The 18,849-nt window shown below is 44.7% G+C and overlaps 1 protein-coding gene and 1 pseudogene across 1 annotated transcript in view; both read left to right on the top strand.

The window, feature by feature from the left end:
- Nucleotides 1-4,615: 4,615 nt before the first annotated feature.
- Nucleotides 4,616-18,849, top strand: part of SGO1 (shugoshin 1) — a 280,791-nt gene continuing 266,557 nt past the window's right edge. The window contains exon 1 of the mRNA XM_063922202.1: nucleotides 4,616-4,653. The gene's annotated coding sequence lies outside the window, so the exon portion shown is untranslated. The remainder of the gene's footprint in view (nucleotides 4,654-18,849) is intronic.
- On the top strand, nucleotides 16,033-16,152 carry LOC134929797 (5S ribosomal RNA; annotated as a pseudogene).

Raw genomic sequence — 18,849 nt, 5'->3', positions numbered from 1 at the left:
TACGCCTGGTAGAGCTCACTTTTACACATTACGGCAGGTATTGTTCCCTTACACAGTACGCCAGGTATTGTCCCCTTTTTACACAGTACGGCAGGCATTGTCCCCTTTTTACACAGTACGGCAGGTATTGTCCCCTTTTTACACAGTACGGCAGACAGCGTCCCCCTTTTTACACATTACGGCAGACAGCGTCCCCCTTTTTACACATTACAGCAGACAGCGTCCCCCTTTTTATACAGTACGGCAGACATTGTTCCCTTTTTACACGGTACGGCAGACAGCGTCCCCCTTTTTACACAGTACGGCAGACATTGTCCCCTTTTTACACAGTACGGCAGGTATTGTCCCCTTTTTACACAGTACGGCAGACAGCGTCCCCCTTTTTACACATTACGGCAGACAGTGTCCCCTTTTTACACGGTACGGCAGGTATTATCCCCTTTTTACACAGTACGACAGGTATTGTCCCCTTTTTACACAGTACGATAGGTATTGTCCCCTTTTTACACAGTACGACAGGTATTGTCCCCTGACACTGGCAGCATGTCTGTGAATGGAGGGGGTGGGGGCAGGAAGCTGAGGTATGTAAGCTGTGGGGACTGAGGAGGTTGGAGGTACAGAGACAGCAGAGCCCGTACTCACCTCATGCTTCCCCGGCCGTGCTGCTTGAAGTAGGTGGAGAGGGAGATGGTTCACCACCGCTCTGGAGTTCCACTACTCCCACGTGGATGGCTTCAGTGGTGAAATCCTTCAGGGAGCTGCTGTCGGGTCCTCCGCATTGCTGTGGCCGGATTGGGTGCGGGCACTGCGGGGGCTCTGTCTATTTGGAAGAGTCTGGCCAGCGCTGTCCCAGCATTGACTGAGGGCGGGGATGTCATGACTGGGAGACGGGGCTGCCACCTGCTGTCTCCGGCCTGGCTAAGCCCCGCCTCCACGCAGAAGTGACCAGAGAGAGGGTTGCCTACATACACTTTCCTGGATCGGCGGCACCCCTCCTCTACCAGGTCTGACTGTCACTATTCGCGGGGAAAGGGCAGACTGCGGGATGGGCTGGGGGGGGGGGGGGCAGGGACGGCCACAGTTAGTATAAAGTGAATCTACTCTGAAAATGTACTAAATGACAAGGGGGCATGTTCCTTGGTGCCCCCCCTCCCAAATCAACCACTCTCCAATCAAATCCTGACAAAGTGACAGGGGCGTGCTTTCATGTGGGCAGAAAGCACGCCCCTGTCAAAGCGGCACTTGTACTAAGTGCCGCTTACAGGGTTTTTTTCAATGGGGTTTTGCTGACCAACGCTTGGCCCCGCCCCCCGCTTCCGGCCCCTTCACACTGCCATTGGGAGGCACTCCAGAACACTTTTAACCAGTTTTTTACAAAGACAAATAATGATTAAAATAATCTAAAGGCTAAAGCAGATACATATTCTGTGTCATAAGTATCTTCTTTGTATTATTTTAATCATTCTGACAGGGGAGGCACTGCCTCCCCTGACTGCACGTCCCTGATATATCCACAAATAGACCCTTCTGTCAGGAACAGCCTCAGTGACGTCTTTAATGTACACTACTCATGTACTGAATGCTCTTTTTTTTTTATTTGCGGATGTAATCAGGAAACCTTATGGTCGACACAGGAAACAGTATCCGTGTCGATATCAGGGAGTAGTAACTGGGCATTGCGACCCCGAGGGGTCTGAGGGAATTATAGCTATGAATATGACATCCTCCATAGATATTTCTACGTCTGTGTTGGGGACACAGAGTCATTAAACCTTATATATATATATATATATATATATATATATATATATATATATATATATATATATATATATATATATATATATATATATATATATATATATATACATACATACACAGGCCTTTTCATGCACCCCTGTGTAATCTCAATTGTTCTAAACCTGTGTCAGCTGCTCCTTGGTAATTTATCAGCCAGTGTCAGGTGACTAGTATGCCTTAACAAGCCATAAGATTTGTGGCAGGCATACATTAAGCCTAGTGGGCATATTTGCAGTTATATTATGTGTGATACAGTTGCCAGGTTTTAATTTTTAAGGCTTTGTGATAGTGTAGGACCTGCATGAAGGTGGGGTACCTTGGCGAGCGGTTTGCAGGCTTCCGTGCATTGGCCAATTCATTAACTAAACCCCCATCATTTATTTATTTATTGATGTTGTGAGGACAAGTGAGCTTGCAATGGTGAGTGCTGAATTTTCTATTTGTATATATATATATATATACACACACATATATATACCCTTTCTGATATGCAAATTTTCTACCCAGTCAGATAATGGTGGTGCCTACATGGTCACCCTCACCCGTCTGTGTCCCTAATATCGTTTTCTCTAGGGAAAAACATTCAGCCACCAACGTGTCGACACACAAGTACCAAGTAGCATCAAGAGCCGGCGGTGTCGACAGGGTCACTCCCACAGCCATTTGTGGGACGAGCACTCAGCCTCAGACATGCCGACACACGTGTATCAAACACCCACCGACACACCAGGCATATAGAGGACAGACCCACAGTAAAGTCTGTCAGGAAGACACAGATGGAGTTTGCCAGCTCACAACTCAGCACTCAATCCCGGTTCTGAAACATTTACATATTGCCTCAGACCTTATAAGTAACTTATATTGCCTCAAATCAACTGTGCCCCCCCCCCCCCCCCCCCCCCGTTTTTCACTCTGTTATATATACAGCAGTGTGAGGAAGGACCAGCGTCTCTACAAGAGAAAATGGCGCTGATGAGAGCGGTGAGGGCTAAGACCCGCCCCCTTAATGGCACGCTTCAGCCCCGCTATTTTTTATTATATTTATACTGGCGGGGGTCAGGATTTAGTGCTTAGGCACTCATACCCTTGTTTTCCAGTCACATATGAGAATTTTATGCTCATTAGAAGTAGGTCTGACTTCTCTCCCCTAAGTCCCACGAAGCAGGGAGACTGTTGCCAGCAGTCTCCCTGAAAATAAAAAACCTAACAAAAGTATTTTTCCGAGAAACTCAGTAGAGCTCCTCAGAGTGCATCCAGTCTGCTTGGGCACAGATCTAAACTGGAGTCTGGACGAGGGGCATAGAGGGAGGAGCCAGTTCACACCCATACAAAGTCTTAAAGTGCCCATGTCCCCTGCGGATCCCGTCTATACCCCATGGTTCTTGATGTGACCCCAGCATCCTCTAGGACGTATGAGAAACTGGAAAATTGGTTGACTTTTGACAGTGAATATAAAGAACTTAATTATTTTTGTTTTCTTTATAGCTTTAAATGCTTGATCTGCTTTATCCATACTAGCAGGCATGAGAAAATCCTGCACCATGATTTACTTCTTTTAAAATTAAGGTTAGAACTTTGCACAATCACGTCAATTAAATTTTAACTATTCTATATGACATTTTTTAAGTTTAGTACCTCAATTCTTAATGAAGAGATAATTGTCATTCAGAAATCGATAAATTGTTGCGTGAGCTGTTACTTTAATTATGGTTTGATAAAAAGGCTAGAGAAAATGAGTACACAAAATTTATATTGCAATGATTTTTTACATTTACAATAAAAATTTAAAATTGCTGTGAAAATCACATTTTCGATTTCTACCAGTAAATTGGTGTTTTGCCTGACCCCACTGCTGATACACCCCACCTGCTTCTTGGTCAACATCTTACAGTCTCTTTAATAGTCTGATTAGAGTTTGATGTAGTGCCAATGTCAGACACAGTGGAACAACTTAGACATGTCTAAGTTGCACTGCACATGCATGCATGCATAGCCTACGCACACAAAGTTGCAGTTTTATTATGGCACAAGGCCACAGAAATGCTTTAAAACTGCATTGGGAGTTCCGGGGTGATGACTGGGAGGTCAGAGGGATGTGGTCAATGTACAGAGATGGTCTGTCTTATGGGTGTGTTATGGGAGTGTCGCAGTCATGAAGTAGTTGTAAACTCAGGCACATAATTGTTAACATTGGAGGCTATATGCTGATGGAAAATCTGCACCTAGCATGGTGCTGGTGCAAGTTTTGATGGAGCAACTGGCGACACTTTAAGTGGTATTTTAGTGTCTGAAGATTCTCAGTGGGTGTTTCAGTTCTTGCACATTCAGATGTACAGTAGAAGTGTAGGGAAGGGCTTATAGTGACCTTTGCATAAAATAGCAAACTTGCAATCAAAAAAAGATGGAAACACGTACACTGCTGCATACACTTAGAATCAGTTGGTCATTATTAAAATGTATCATCTGGAATGTCACACTCGTGTGCTATCTGAGTGATTGGGTCCTGTTAGACGACAGTGTGCTCCCCATGCTGGGCACTAGGACGCAGGTAGTTCTGTCATCCAATCTGATGATACTGCTGCACCATGTGAATGCAGCCATTTTGCAGATACTTATTTAATACTGTGTGTCCAGCATCCCTGCACAATACTTGTTTGCAGCATACACTCACCAGCTGGTGAGCCATATAGAAATCCACTATGCTGAAGCTTCACTCCATGAGAACCACAATGCATCATGGTGAGTAAACCATTGGTTAAGCAACTAGGCTGTTCATAGTTTGAGTCATCTGTCCCTTTTAAATGTTGGGCATAAACACGATCAGAAACACTGGGATCTACAACCGGACACTTCGTAAGTAAACCCCTAAGCAGGAATTGCTGTATACTTAAATGTACTAATTGAAAAAAACTAGAACAGAAATTTGAGACTTATGAATCAAAACAGAGTGGAGACAAATTGTTCAATGAATAAAATACAAAAAAAATTTACAAATGTATATCTATGCAGTAATTAGGTTTAACATATTATCCCTCTAAACCGGGAGACTCATGAATTACCCAGGGTCAATGGCTGGCTGACTTCAAGCCTGCATTTCACCTGGTTTTAATCAGCTAGAACACCTGTGTAATTAATGAGTGTCCTGGTTTAAAGGGATTGTATGGTAATCCTATCTATAAATATTGTGCCACAAAACATTGTGACAATGTGACTAACTACAGGTAGTAAACAATAATGTGGCTCCACGGAACACGTTTTAGCCTACTCACAGACTGGGGTTGTGTTCCAAAGTTTATAGCACAGGTTCTCAAAGTTCTCAAACTCGGTCCTCAGAACTCCAAACAGTTCATGTTTTCCAGGTCACGTAGCAGGTGCACTGGTGTATTCATTACTCACTGGCACATTTTAAAATATCCACAGGTGGAGATAATTAATGCACTTGCGATTTTGTGAGAGGAGACATGGAAAACATGCACTGGGGACTAAGTTTGAGAACCTATGGTTTATAGCACAGGTTCTCAAACTCGGTCCTCAGGACCCCACACGGTGCATGTTTTGCAGGTCTCCTCACAGAATCACAAGTGACATAATTAACTCCACCTGTGGACCTTTTAAATTGTGTCAGTGATTAATTAATACACCTGTGCACTTGCTGGGTTACCTGCAAAACATGCACTGTGTGGGGTCCTGAGGACCGAGTTTGAGAACCACTGGTTTATAGGATGGGACCATTTCATAATGCTGGTATGTGACTCACTCTAGTGCAGGCATTCCCAACCACGGTCCTCAAGGCACACCAACAGTGCAGGTTTTAGCAATATCCAGGCTGCAGCACAGATGGTTAAATCAAAATAACTGAGGTGCTAATTAAGTCACCTGTGCTGCAGCCTGGATATCACTAAAACCTGCACTGTTAGTGTGCCTTGAGGACCGTGGTTGGGAATGCCTGCTCTAGTGTTACCTATGACCCTGACCAGAGTCATTCACTGCAGGAATCAAGCACTAAGGGCTGTAGAATTTTTTAGATCAGAGTTTCCCAAAATCTGCCATTACAGTCCAGGTTTTAAGGATATCAACACTTGAGCAGAGGTGATTTAATTAATACCTCAGTCAATAGAAGTTAAGCATCTGGATTGAAGCATGGACATCTTTAAAACCTGAACTGTAATGCCGGAGTTTGGGAAACTGCTTTAGGTTGATTCCACATGTTCAATAGACAATTTGTAAAGAACATTGTTAAAGAAGGTTTATCTAACAGTATCACCTTCCTCCAATGCTTGGTAGCACATTGCCTATGCTTTAGGCACAAACAAACTTGTAAATGAGTATTGCCAGGTGTGATGAGTGTTTAATTACAGCGTTGTAATTTTATAGTCAGGCCATTTTCATGAAAATGGTTGTTTGGCGTATAGGTTGACATTTGCAGTCAATTGATAGACATTGACTCATCTATTTTGCATTTAATTGCAATTTAAAGCATGGCTATCATGATCCTGCAATGTGAAATTCCACCTAACACTGTCCTTTGCTGATGAATTCCCATGAAGTTTAATGTTTAATCAATGAATGAGCAACACTTGTGCAAAGGACCTTAATTTCAACATGTTTTAGCTTCTCTCATTTACTGTCATATTTTTATTGTTTTGTCCAAAACCGGCAGTTAGGTACAAAGGGCTGGATGTAGGGCCTTATTAATATTTTTTAGCAATTGGGCAAAACCATGTTGCACTGCAGGTGGGGCAGATATAACATGTGCAGAGAGAGTTAAATTTGGGTGGGGTGTGTTCAAACTGAAATCGAAATTGTAGTGTAGAAATTAAGCAGACAGTTTTTACCCTGCACAGAAACAGTATAACCCACCCAAATCTAACTCTTTCTGCACATGATACATCCGCCCCATCTGCAGTGCAACATGGTTTTGCCCAATTGCTAACTTTTTTAGTTTACTAACAAACCTGAATAAGCCCCATAATGCGTTACAAGTTTTTTGACCATTCCTGGTTCCAAAAATATGGAAGAAAAAAAAACTTAGGGGTCCCCCATGTTTTTTAAATTAGCACCGCCCTCCACTAGTCAAGGAGATAGCCGGTGAACACACTGATATAGGTCCATTCAGCCATGGCATTACCCCCCTACTAAAGCCCCCCTCCTTCAGGCACACAAGGGCCAAGGATTAAGCCCGGGCTGTCCCCGCCATACGTGGGGACATTAAAGTTTTACTATCCCAATGTCTGTGTTGTCTTTACTGGAATATTTATCCATACCTCCAAACATGACCCTCTCCAGGAGGGACACAATGCTCTGCTCCTGCACTTCCCTCTTAATTTATGATTGCCATCACCTGTGCTGAAACACCTTTATTATCCATTAACCTGTTCAACACAGGTGCTGGCAATCATAGAGAAAGGAAAAAGTCCAGAAGCAGAGCCTTGTGTCCCTCCTGGAGAGGGTCATGTTGGGAGGTATGATTTATCTTGTTGTGGAACTACAGGTACCAGTGGGCGTTTTAATGCCCTGCATGCTGGTACTTGTGGTTCTCCAAGTACCAGCATGCAGGAGAGGCTTGCTGGGACCTTTATTTGCATAGCAAAAGACAATATTTAATTCTAATTTTTACACTTTTAATGTCTATCAGCCTGCTATTCACAGCCCACAGATGGTCGATACAGCCCCGGGTTTCATCCTTGGCCCTTGGGTGCATGGAGTGGGGGAAACCCTTTATTGGGGGGTCCCAGCCAGGGGTGACTAGTAGGGGGGTGATGTCATGGCTGTGGCATTATCTCCTTGACTAGTGGAGGACGGTGCTGGGTTCCCCCGTGCTGGTTGTTAAAATATGGGGAAACCCTAACCATTTTTTTCCTTGTATTTTAGCAACCATGACTGTCTCAAAGAGCCCGAGGCTGGTTATGCTTTTTTTTTTTTTTTTTTGGGGGGGGGGCTGCTCATATTTTTTTTCTATTTTTAACTGTTTCAGCACTTTACACACAAAAGCATGCATGGGTCTCACTGATCTCTGCATGCTTCTGTCAAACTCGTCAGCCAGAAGCTGGTCTATTTTTACAACAGATTTTGGTAATGTTTTAGGTGCGAGTTGTGTGTTTGCAATGGCAAAACATCTGGATGTGGGTTTTGCCATTACGAGTTCTGGGACTGCAGAAAACATGAAAGTTTGCATGTTCCCACACCCCATTACATTTGCGAGATGCTCAAAACTAGTTTAGAGCTAAACTCACACTTTTGATCAAATCACATCCCATTAAATTTTGCTCCAAATGTGTAAAACCTAAAAGTAGCAAAGTATCAATTATATCAATGCCTATTTCCCTTTTATATTGTAAGCAGGTCCTTCCTACCTCTATTACTGATTGCTGCGCTATATAAGAAACTGTTAATAAATAATAAATAATAATCACCACCAATAATCACTACAAAAGTCAAGGTCCAGCTGCTTAACACAAAGGATTTCATCTCCCTTATACATATTCTACAGCTTCTGAAATCAGTTGACGCATTTCAAATCTGTACTTAAATAAATACCCTTATGCATTAACATTACAGCCATAGGAGTAAAACGAAGGAGAGAGCAAAGGGGGGCAGGAGAGAGCAAAGGGGCTGTTTTGCAGGAGAGTTGAGTTGGGGTTTTGGGTGTGCTGTCACTGTGTTAGGGCTCTGCATAGTAGCATACTGTGGTTGTGTATAGGACCAGGTGTTCTCTGTCTATACAGGGCTGTGTGTGTGATCCAGACTTAGAGGAAAAAATATAATTCTATTGGTGCGTCACTATGACTACTAGTACTGCAGCTGCCATACACTACTGATATATATCTGTGTGTGATCCAAAGCAAAAAATATATTTTTATTGGTGCATCACTCTGACTACTAGTACTGCAGCTGCCGTACACTAATATAAATAAAATGTGGGCGCTAGTTACACTAATGTTACAATGTTACAATCCGTAATAGGATATGGATTTTCTGGCAGCCCACAAAAGGAGGATCTGGGAGTCCACCGATAATACACACAAAATAGAAAATAAAATGATGTGGGCGCACTATAGAAAATACTTTAGTGACAGCTGCTGGTTTTGTAAACACAAATTTATTCTTAAAACATATAATAATTGATAAAACTTTCAATCCTTCACAACACTACATAAGAACAGTTGTAGTAAATTTGGACACGTGGATAGGTGTGGAATGGTGTGGCAGAATCTTATTTTGAGGGGTGGAGGGGCCCTGTCTCTTTTGTCTGTCCTGGGCCCTACAATTTCTGATGGCAGCCCTGGCTGCAAGGGGGAGGTTAGGGTTAAGCTGCAGGTGGGGGTTAGGGGTTTAACTGCAGGAGGGGAAGTTCAAGGTTAGGCTGCAGGGGTGGATGTTAGATTTAGGCTAGGGATTAGGGGCGGGGTGAAGATACAGGGATGTGTCTGGATTCTGTCCATCAGAATCCCGCTGTCAGTCTTCTGAAGTTCAGCTGTCAGGATTTCATACCCAATCCATGCAAAAGAATGTCCATTCTTCACGTACACTCTCACACACAGTCATTTATTAATTTTCTAAAATACATCTTCTATCCAAATTATTCCAATGAGAGAGCATAATATGTAATCCAGTTTGGTTATTAAATTAAGTCAATTATATAAAGATAGATCTAACTGGGGCATTAGGGGACTGTGTTATTTTTTCTTTTGTAAAATGTATAGGGTGCTCTGCATAAAGTATGTTTGCACAAAGATTACAGCTTGTGCTACAGAGTTGTACTATACATTGCATCAATTCCGAATTTCTAATTGTTTTGATAATGCATCATATAATAATCAAACCCTATTAACATAAATCTCTAGCTACCTGTTATATGTATTTTTTAATTCACATTTGTTTGGTCTATCACATTAAAATGTTTTGTACATAACATTTTATTGAACTATGCTTCGTTTTCTTCAATACTGATAACTGCAAACTAATTTTCGGATGAAAATATGCTGATGAAACTCATATTTCACTTCAGTGAGTATAATGAGCTATTTTATCAAACTGTCCACATGACACCATTCTAGAAAAATGATAAATTTAGTAATTTATTCGCTGAAATTCCATTTTACATTTAAATATAAAACAATACAAAAATTCTCAATAATTTGTGGTAGTTAGTACTTCGAGCATTGTTTTTACATGACATGAAAAACATAAGTAACTATAGGGCAGATTTATTAAACCTGGTGAAGTGATAAAGTGGAAGGTGATAAAGTACCAGCTAATCAGCTCCTAACTTCCATGTTACAGGCTGGGTTTGAAAAATTACAGTTAGGAGCTGACTGGCTGGTACGTTATCACCTTCCACTTTATCACTTCACCTGGGTTAATAAATCTGCCCCTAAGAAACATAGAGAAAAGATAAGCTACCGTTTACTCAGGGCAAAAACTGACCCCATCCCACTCTTGCCATCTGCAAACAAAGCTTTGGGGGCTATTAAAGTTTGTTAGCCCAACCAAAAAAAGCACAATAATGGGCAAAAACCACGTTGCAATGCAGGTGGGGCAGGTGTAACATGTGCAAAGAAATGTAAAAAATGGGTGGGTTATATTGTTTCTGTGAATAGTAAATACTGGCTGCTTTATTTTTACCCTGCAATTTAGATTTCCATTTGAACACACCCCACCCAAATCTAACTCTCTCTGCACATGTTACATCAGCATTACCTGCAGTGCAGCATGGTTTTGCCCATTAGCGTGCTTTTTTGGTTTAATAACAAAGCTGCATAAGGCCATTTAGCTAAAAAAAAAAAAAGCAGAGAAGCCCACAATGTACATGAAGGGGTGAGTGTTATGTTCTTTATAATCAAAAAGACTTATTTAACTCTTTACTTTTCTCGTTCTCTTGTTATATATTCCTATATGACAATCTAAAGGATGATGATTGTTGGTCTGTTCTCCCCACTCAATCATTCACAGGAATCCAATTTAAAAAATGGCTGCCTTAGACAAATTAAAGCTCCGTATGAAGAATATAATTGTAACAGTGACAAATAGGATTCATGGTGCAGCAAAAGTGTAGATAGATAGATAGATAGATGCAGGAACGGCTCCAGGCCTACTAGCACCCTGAGCGAGAAAATGTAAAAGCGCCTCCCCCCCAACCCCTATGCGCGTGCCGAAGGCACGCGCGCGTTCCAGGAAAAGTGGGCGTGGCCTCGTAACTCATATTATCAGACTATAAATAAATATATTTTCACACCCCCTCTGCGCACACAATTAGCAGCCTTACACATAACAGCCGCAGTAGTGTTCCTTACACACAATGTCTCCAGTATAGTGTCAGATACATATAATGTCTCCAGTATAGTGCCAGATACACATAATGTGCAGTGTCAGATAGACATGACATGCCCCACAGCCGTGCCAGCTACACATGACATGCCCCGCAGCCGTGCCAGCTACACATGACATGCCCCACAGCAGTGCCAGCTACACATGACATGCCCCGCAGCAGTGCCAGCTACACATGACATGCCCTGCAGCAGTGCCAGCTACACATGACATGCCCCGCAGCCGTGCCAGCTACACATGACATGCCCCCCAGCAGTGCCAGCTACACACAATATGCCCCCCAGCAGTGCCAGCTACACATGATAGTGTTCACTTTTTAGGGCAGGGTGCTGATCACAGGGAGGGCACATTTTTAAGTTAGGAGGGCAAAATGATGTACATTTAGGGGCGTTGCTTCGTGGGGAAGGATGCGTGGCCACATAATAGTGGGGAAGGATGCGTGGCCACATAATAGTGGCAATTCGCACTACACCACACAGTAGTGCAACTAATACACTTTGCACCAGGCAGAGCACCGAGACACATTGCGCCAGGTAGAGCACGAGACACATTGCGCCAGGCAGAGCACTGCGACACATTGCGCCAGGCAGAGCACTGCGACACATTGCGCCAGGCAGAGCACTGCGACACATTGCGCCAGGCAGAGCACTGCGACACATTGCGCCAGGCAGAGCACCGAGACACATTGCGCCAGGCAGAGCACCGAGACACATTGAGAGCACTGAGACACATTGCATAGCCACAGACGCCTAGCGGGAACACTACATGATATGCCCCCCAGCAGTGCCAGCTACACGTGACATGCCCCCCAGCAGTGCCAGCTACACGTGACATGCCCCCCAGCAGTGCCAGCTACACGTGACATGCCCCCCAGCAGTGCCAGCTACATAAATGGCCACACAGTGCCAGATATGTCCCCACAGTTCCAGATACATAAATGCTCCTACAGTGCCAGATACATAAATGCCCACAGTGCCAGATATGCCCCCACAGTGCCAGATAAATGCCCCCACAGTGCCAGATACATAAATGCCCACAGTGCCAGATATGCCCCCACAGTGCCAGATATGCCCCCACAGTGCCAGATATGCCCCCACAGTGCCAGATATGCCCCCACAGTGCCAGATATGCCCCCACAGTGCCAGATACATAAATGCCCCCACAGTGCAGATTTGCCCCTACAGTGCCAGATATGCCCCCACAGTGCCAGATACATAAATGCCCTCACAGTTCCAGATACATAAATGCCCCAACAGTGCAGATATGCCCCCACAGTGCCAGATACATAAATGCCCCCACAGTGCCAGATACATAAATGCCCCCACAGTGCAGATATGCCCCCACAGTGCCAGATATGCCCCCACAGTGCCAGATACATAAATGCCCCCACAGTGCAGATTTGCCCCCACAGTGCGATATGCCCCCACAGTGCCAGATACATAAATGCCCCCACAGTGCAGATATGCCCCCACAGTGCCAGATACATAAATACCCCCACAGTGCAGATATGCCCCCACAGTGCAGATACATAAATACCCCCACGGTGCAGACATGGCCCCCACAGTGCAGACATGGCCCCCACAGTGCAGATATGGCCCCCACAGTGCAGATACATAAATACCCCCACAGTGCCAGATATGCCCCCACAGTGCCAGATATGCCCCCACAGTGCCAGATACATAAATGCCCCCACAGTGCCAGATATGCCCCCACAGTGCCAGATACATAAATGCCCACAGTGCCAGATATGCCCCCACAGTGCCAGATATGCCCCCACAGTGCCAGATATGCCCCCACAGTGCCAGATATGCCCCCACAGTGCCAGATATGCCCCCACAGTGCCAGATACATAAATGCCCCCACAGTGCAGATTTGCCCCTACAGTGCCAGATATGCCCCCACAGTGCCAGATACATAAATGCCCTCACAGTTCCAGATACATAAATGCCCCAACAGTGCAGATATGCCCCCACAGTGCCAGATACATAAATGCCCCCACAGTGCCAGATACATAAATGCCCCCACAGTGCAGATATGCCCCCACAGTGCCAGATACATAAATGCCCCCACAGTGCAGATTTGCCCCCACAGTGCGATATGCCCCCACAGTGCCAGATACATAAATGCCCCCACAGTGCAGATATGCCCCCACAGTGCCAGATACATAAATACCCCCACAGTGCAGATATGCCCCCACAGTGCAGATACATAAATACCCCCACGGTGCAGACATGGCCCCCACAGTGCAGACATGGCCCCCACAGTGCAGACATGGCCCCCACAGTGCAGACATGGCCCCCACAGTGCAGATACATAAATACCCCCACAGTGCCAGATATGCCCCCACAGTGCCAGATATGCCCCCACAGTGCCAGATATGCCCCCACAGTGCCAGATATGCCCCCACAGTGCCAGATACATAAATGCCCCCACAGTGCCAGATATGCCCCCCAGTGCCAGATACATAAATGCCCCCACAGGGCCAGATATGCCCCCACAGTGCCAGATATGCCCCCACAGTGCCAGATACATAAATGCCCCCACAGTTCCAGATACATAAATGCCCCCACAGTGCAGGTATGCCCCCACAGTGCCAGATACATAAATACCCCCACGGTGCAGATACACCCCCACAGTGCAGATACATAAATACCCCCATGGTGCAGATATGCCCCCACAGTGCAGATCCATTAATACCCCCACGATGCAGATATGCCCCCACGGTACAGATATGCCCCCTCAGTGCAGATACATAAACACCCCCACGGTGCAGATATGGCCCCCACAGTGCAGATACATAAATACCCCCACGGTGCAGATATGGCCCCCACAGTGCAGATATGGCCCCCACAGTGCCAGATATGCCCCAACAGTGCAGATATGGCCCCCACAGTGCAGATACCTAAATGCCCCCACGGTGCAGATATGGCCCCCACGGTGCCAGATATGGCCCCCACAGTGCAGATATGGCCCCCACAGTGCAGATACATAAATACACCCACGGTACAGATATGGCCCCCACGGTGCAGATATGGCCCCCACGGTGCCAGATATGGCCCCCACAGTGCCAGATATGCCCCCACGGTGCAGATATGGCCCCCACAGTGCAGATACATAAATACCCCCACGGTGCAGATATGCCCCCATATTGCAGATATGGCCCCCATATTGCAGATATGGCCCCCACAGTGCAGATATGCCCCCACAGTGCAGATATGCCCCCACAGTGCAGATATGGTCCCCACAGTGCAGATATGGTCCCCACAGTGCAGATAAGGCCCCCACAGTGCAGATACATAAATACCCCCACGGTGCAGATATGCCCCCATAGTGCAGATATGGCCCCCACAGTGCAGATACATAAATACCCCCACGGTGCAGATATGCCCCCATATTGCAGATATGGCCCCCACAGTGCAGATCAGTGCAGATATGGCCCCCACAGTGCAGATATGGCCCCCCCCCCCCACCCCCCTCCATACCTGCGGCGCTGGGAGGGGGAGTGCTGCTGATGGCGCGGGCACCGTGCGGACTCTTCTGAAATGGTTGCGTGCGCATTATGCGCGATGCGCAGTGCCGGCATCTGACCTCAGAGTACCGCTGTTTGTTCTTTGCGTTCTGTAACCATTCCAACCCAGAGGGCACTAGAGCGGATTGTAACCTTAACTGGTGTGCCGGACTACATGGGACTAGATAGATAGATAGATAGATAGATAGATAGATAGATACCCTTATCTTGCGCTAAAACTCTGATTTGTATCGCCTCTTTATAGACTACCTGTTAATGAGGGATGAGGGTACCACAAGAAAACAACAATAGAATATTAGAGGGTGCTAATCTACCACTAGATTGTAGAACACTCTACAGAGCAATAGCTAATTAGATAGATAACTTATTTTCCACACAGAGATCTTGCCCTTTGTGCTATCAATAATTGCTGATATTAAAATTCAACATAAATTTATTCACGTTAAAAATATTCCACTCATAAAAAGGAATGTACAGGTCATCCACATTTAAATCTTAACCATGGATTTGAATCTTAACCAAAGATCTGTTAGATATCTGGAAAGGAGCACATGTGAAAGCCAGCTAGCTGTTCTTTAACAATCAAAATGCATGACATACCCCTGGGATGTACATACAAGGTCATATAATTACAATGCCTGGGTGACACTATATATACATACAAACTAATACGCTGTAAAAAAAATAAGTACTGTATATTGTGATTTGTTTTTTGACACTGGGGATGTATACAGTGATTTAATTAGAGTGTTACGGGGCATCCTACAGACTGCAGCAAATACGCTGCACAAAAATCAGTACCTCAGTGTATGAAATTATTGTTTGATACTGGAAGCATATGTGTGTACACGACATACCCTGTTAACATACATACATAGTGATATAACTCAAATTAAAGAGAACCACAGGAACAATATCTATATGGAACATGTGCAAGCCACAATTGTAATCTTTCAAGAGTGTGCCGTATACCTTAAATTTCGGAATACATGAAGCCTGCAATGCAACAGCATCAGAGTTGTATGTGACGATCACTGCATACATGACAGCTCTACTTTTTCTTCCTTCTAACCTGCTGCAGGTGTCTCACTCTCTCATTCTCCACCCTATACCATGTGGCAAGATGGATGAAAAGCAGAAGTGAGACACTACAAGTGCACAAAGGTTTTTCCTTAAATATATCACTATACCTACAATTTATGATACCTCCTGCCTCTTGCCACAGTACATTCAGACAAAACACACTCCCATTGTGGACTACAAGAATGTATAAGTATATGTAGTCTGAATGTTTTGTTACCATTTATGAGAATACTTACTGCCTTCTCAGAAAAATACACTGCTCAGAAATATTGATGTGCTATAACAGACATATCATTTGTGGCCATATCTCACTGGAGATGCCCAATCTCTTCTGATCATGGAAGCTAAGCAGTGGCGGGCCGGGTTAGTACTTGAATGGGAGACCACCTGGGAAGACCCAAGTGCTGCAACTCACTATTGTCTGCTAAATGCACATATTGATTTTGAAGAACAGTGTTAAGAATATTTGATGGTTTTAATAACAAACGGTGTACCTATGATTTCATTCCCTGCAAACCCCTTTCCCATTGGGATACATGCAGGATAAATTATGGTCATTTTTTTCCATCTTTCATTTATCAAATAGTATGCAGCTTACTGCATACTATATACTGACTACTGCTTACAGTTAATCCGGTGTACCAATAAATGTAGCATTTGACTAACGATTGTGTATATCTTAGTCTATATTTTCACCTGTGTTTTTAAATGTATCATTCCTGATGGAACGCCCTAATTTTAAAGGAAGTACTAATAAAATTGTTTATTTTATCAGCTATATGTATTTGAACCGTACAAGTCCTCTAGAAAAAGAGTGATCCCCAACAAGAGTCGTCTGTTCCATTTCTTCTCTCTGTGATTAACCTTATACTTAGGCAACTGTCAGTGGGGAGTACCACTGACGGTTGCCTAATATACACTATGCAGATGGCAACTTGCCACAAAGTGTATGGTTACCTAATTAAGAAATTTATTCTTGAATCAAATAGTCAGTATTTACGCTCATCGATACCCTAATAGTTCTTTATACCTCTTTGCAAACTCAGATAGCATGTACTGGTTTTCTATCCTCTCCATTTAAAATATATAAAGGCACAAGGCAAGGCTACCCCTTGTCTCCTCTTTTGTTTACCATCGCTCTAGTACCCCTAGCTTTAGCCCTTCACAGCTCTTCTGATTTTCACAGCATTCCGACTGGCAACATTGGGCCTAATTCAGACCTGATCGCTGCTGTGCATTTTCGCACAGCAGCTGATCAGGTCTGAACTCCATATATGCCAGAGCCACAGCGCGCCGGCCCATGTCAGACAGCCAACGGCTGTCTCAGCCCTGCGATTGCCTCTGCCTGATTGACAGGCAGAGGCGGTCGCTGGACGGGAGGGTCGGGCCGGAGGCATTTGGCCGCTGTTTAGGGGGCGTGGTACGGGCAACGCAGGCGTGCCCGGACCGTTGGGGGGGGCCGCGGCAGCTGTGTGACATCACACGCAGCAGCTGCGACCCTCATAGCAATGTGTAGCTCCTGCCAGCGTGCAGGAGCTGTGCTGGCAAGGAGCTACTCCTAAAGTACAAAAGCATGGCCGCTGTGCGATGCTTTTGTACTTGTGTGGGGAGGGTCGGCCCGGACATGCGGAGCGGACTAGTCCTGTGCTAGGCGTCCTCCCGCATGTCTGTGTGATTGATCGTAGATGTGCTAAATTTAGCACATCTACGATCAGGTCTGAATTAGGACCATTGTTCTTAATGTAGCACTATTTGTGGATGACATGCTGTTATTCCTATTGAAGCCTGAATCCTCTCTTGCGAAAGTGCTTAGGATACACTTTCTGTCTGTTCTGATTTCTGGCTAAAAGATTAATGTTGACAAGTCTAAGCTGATTATTTTAGAGCCTCCACCTACCACCTTACATTCCATTCCAGTTTTAAGTTAATTTCGTCCACCCACCCCTCAGTTTAAACCTCTGACCTCTCCCAACTCTATTCACCAATTATAATAAAAATCAGTATCATCCTTGATAATGAGAAGTTACTTGGATTTGATTAATTTGTCCTCAAAGATGTCTTGTTTCTTGTGTCAGGGAAAAAAAGCCTAAGATGGCCCTATCCAGGTTAACAGTGACACATCAAATGGGAGGAATAGGTTTACACTCACTAACACTTCCTGCTGATTTCTGCTCTGGTATAAAAGGAGGTCCTTTGCAAGCACCCAGCGCCTGTGCAACTAGTTACATTGTGTGTGTGACAAGTGAACCTGCATTTCGCCTCCTGTGCAGCTATACCAGGTCCAGCTTTAACCCTTCAGCCAATAACCAGTCCGGTCCAGCTTTAACCCTTCAGCCGTTAACCAGTCCGGTCCAGCTTTAACCCGTTCAGCCAGTATCCAGTCTGTTCCAGATTTAACCCTTTAGCCGGTAACCAGTCTGGTCCAGCTTTATTCTTCAGTTGGTAACCAGTCCAGTCCAGCTTACTTCTTCAGCCGGTAACCAGTCCAGTACAGGACCACTCAGTGGTCTACTACCAGCAAATCATACCAAAGGCAGTTCCCACTGGTACCCATATTCCATGCAAAAGAGTTATATTCGGCCTTCTCGATTTCAGCCATGAGTTACAGCCGTAGGATTCCAGTCATCACCTGAAGTAGTTAACTCTGTGACTAAAACTGTGGCACCTACTAACCTACTGTCATATATTTTTTCGAGATACCTATAATTCCTAACATTTAAGAAGGTGCTTTGTAGATCTCCAAAAATATAGGGGAGTGGCTTCATGGGGAAGGGGCATGACCACAACATAATACCAATTCATATTACGCTGCATAGTAGTCTCCATTATTCAAATTATGATGCACAGTAACACCACTTACACACATTACACCATGTAGAGCATGTCACACATTATGCCAGGTAGAGCCTCTGTCACACATTATGTCAGGTAGAGCCCCCCTTTTTACAAATTACAGAAGCAGAGTCCCCTTTTTACACATTATGGCAGGTAGAGTCACCTTTTACACATTACGGCAGATATAAGTATTTTTGGAATAATATCACTTACAAGTGCCTCCAGGAAGAGGACCAGGCAATGGGCTGTAGTAAAAGGATGCAGCAGCCAGTGGA

This window comes from Pseudophryne corroboree, chromosome 5, assembly GCF_028390025.1.
Source record: "Pseudophryne corroboree isolate aPseCor3 chromosome 5, aPseCor3.hap2, whole genome shotgun sequence".
Lineage (NCBI taxonomy): Eukaryota > Metazoa > Chordata > Amphibia > Anura > Myobatrachidae > Pseudophryne > Pseudophryne corroboree.
Note: the sequence above shows the minus strand (reverse complement) of the source record. Positions and strands in the feature narration are given on the sequence as shown.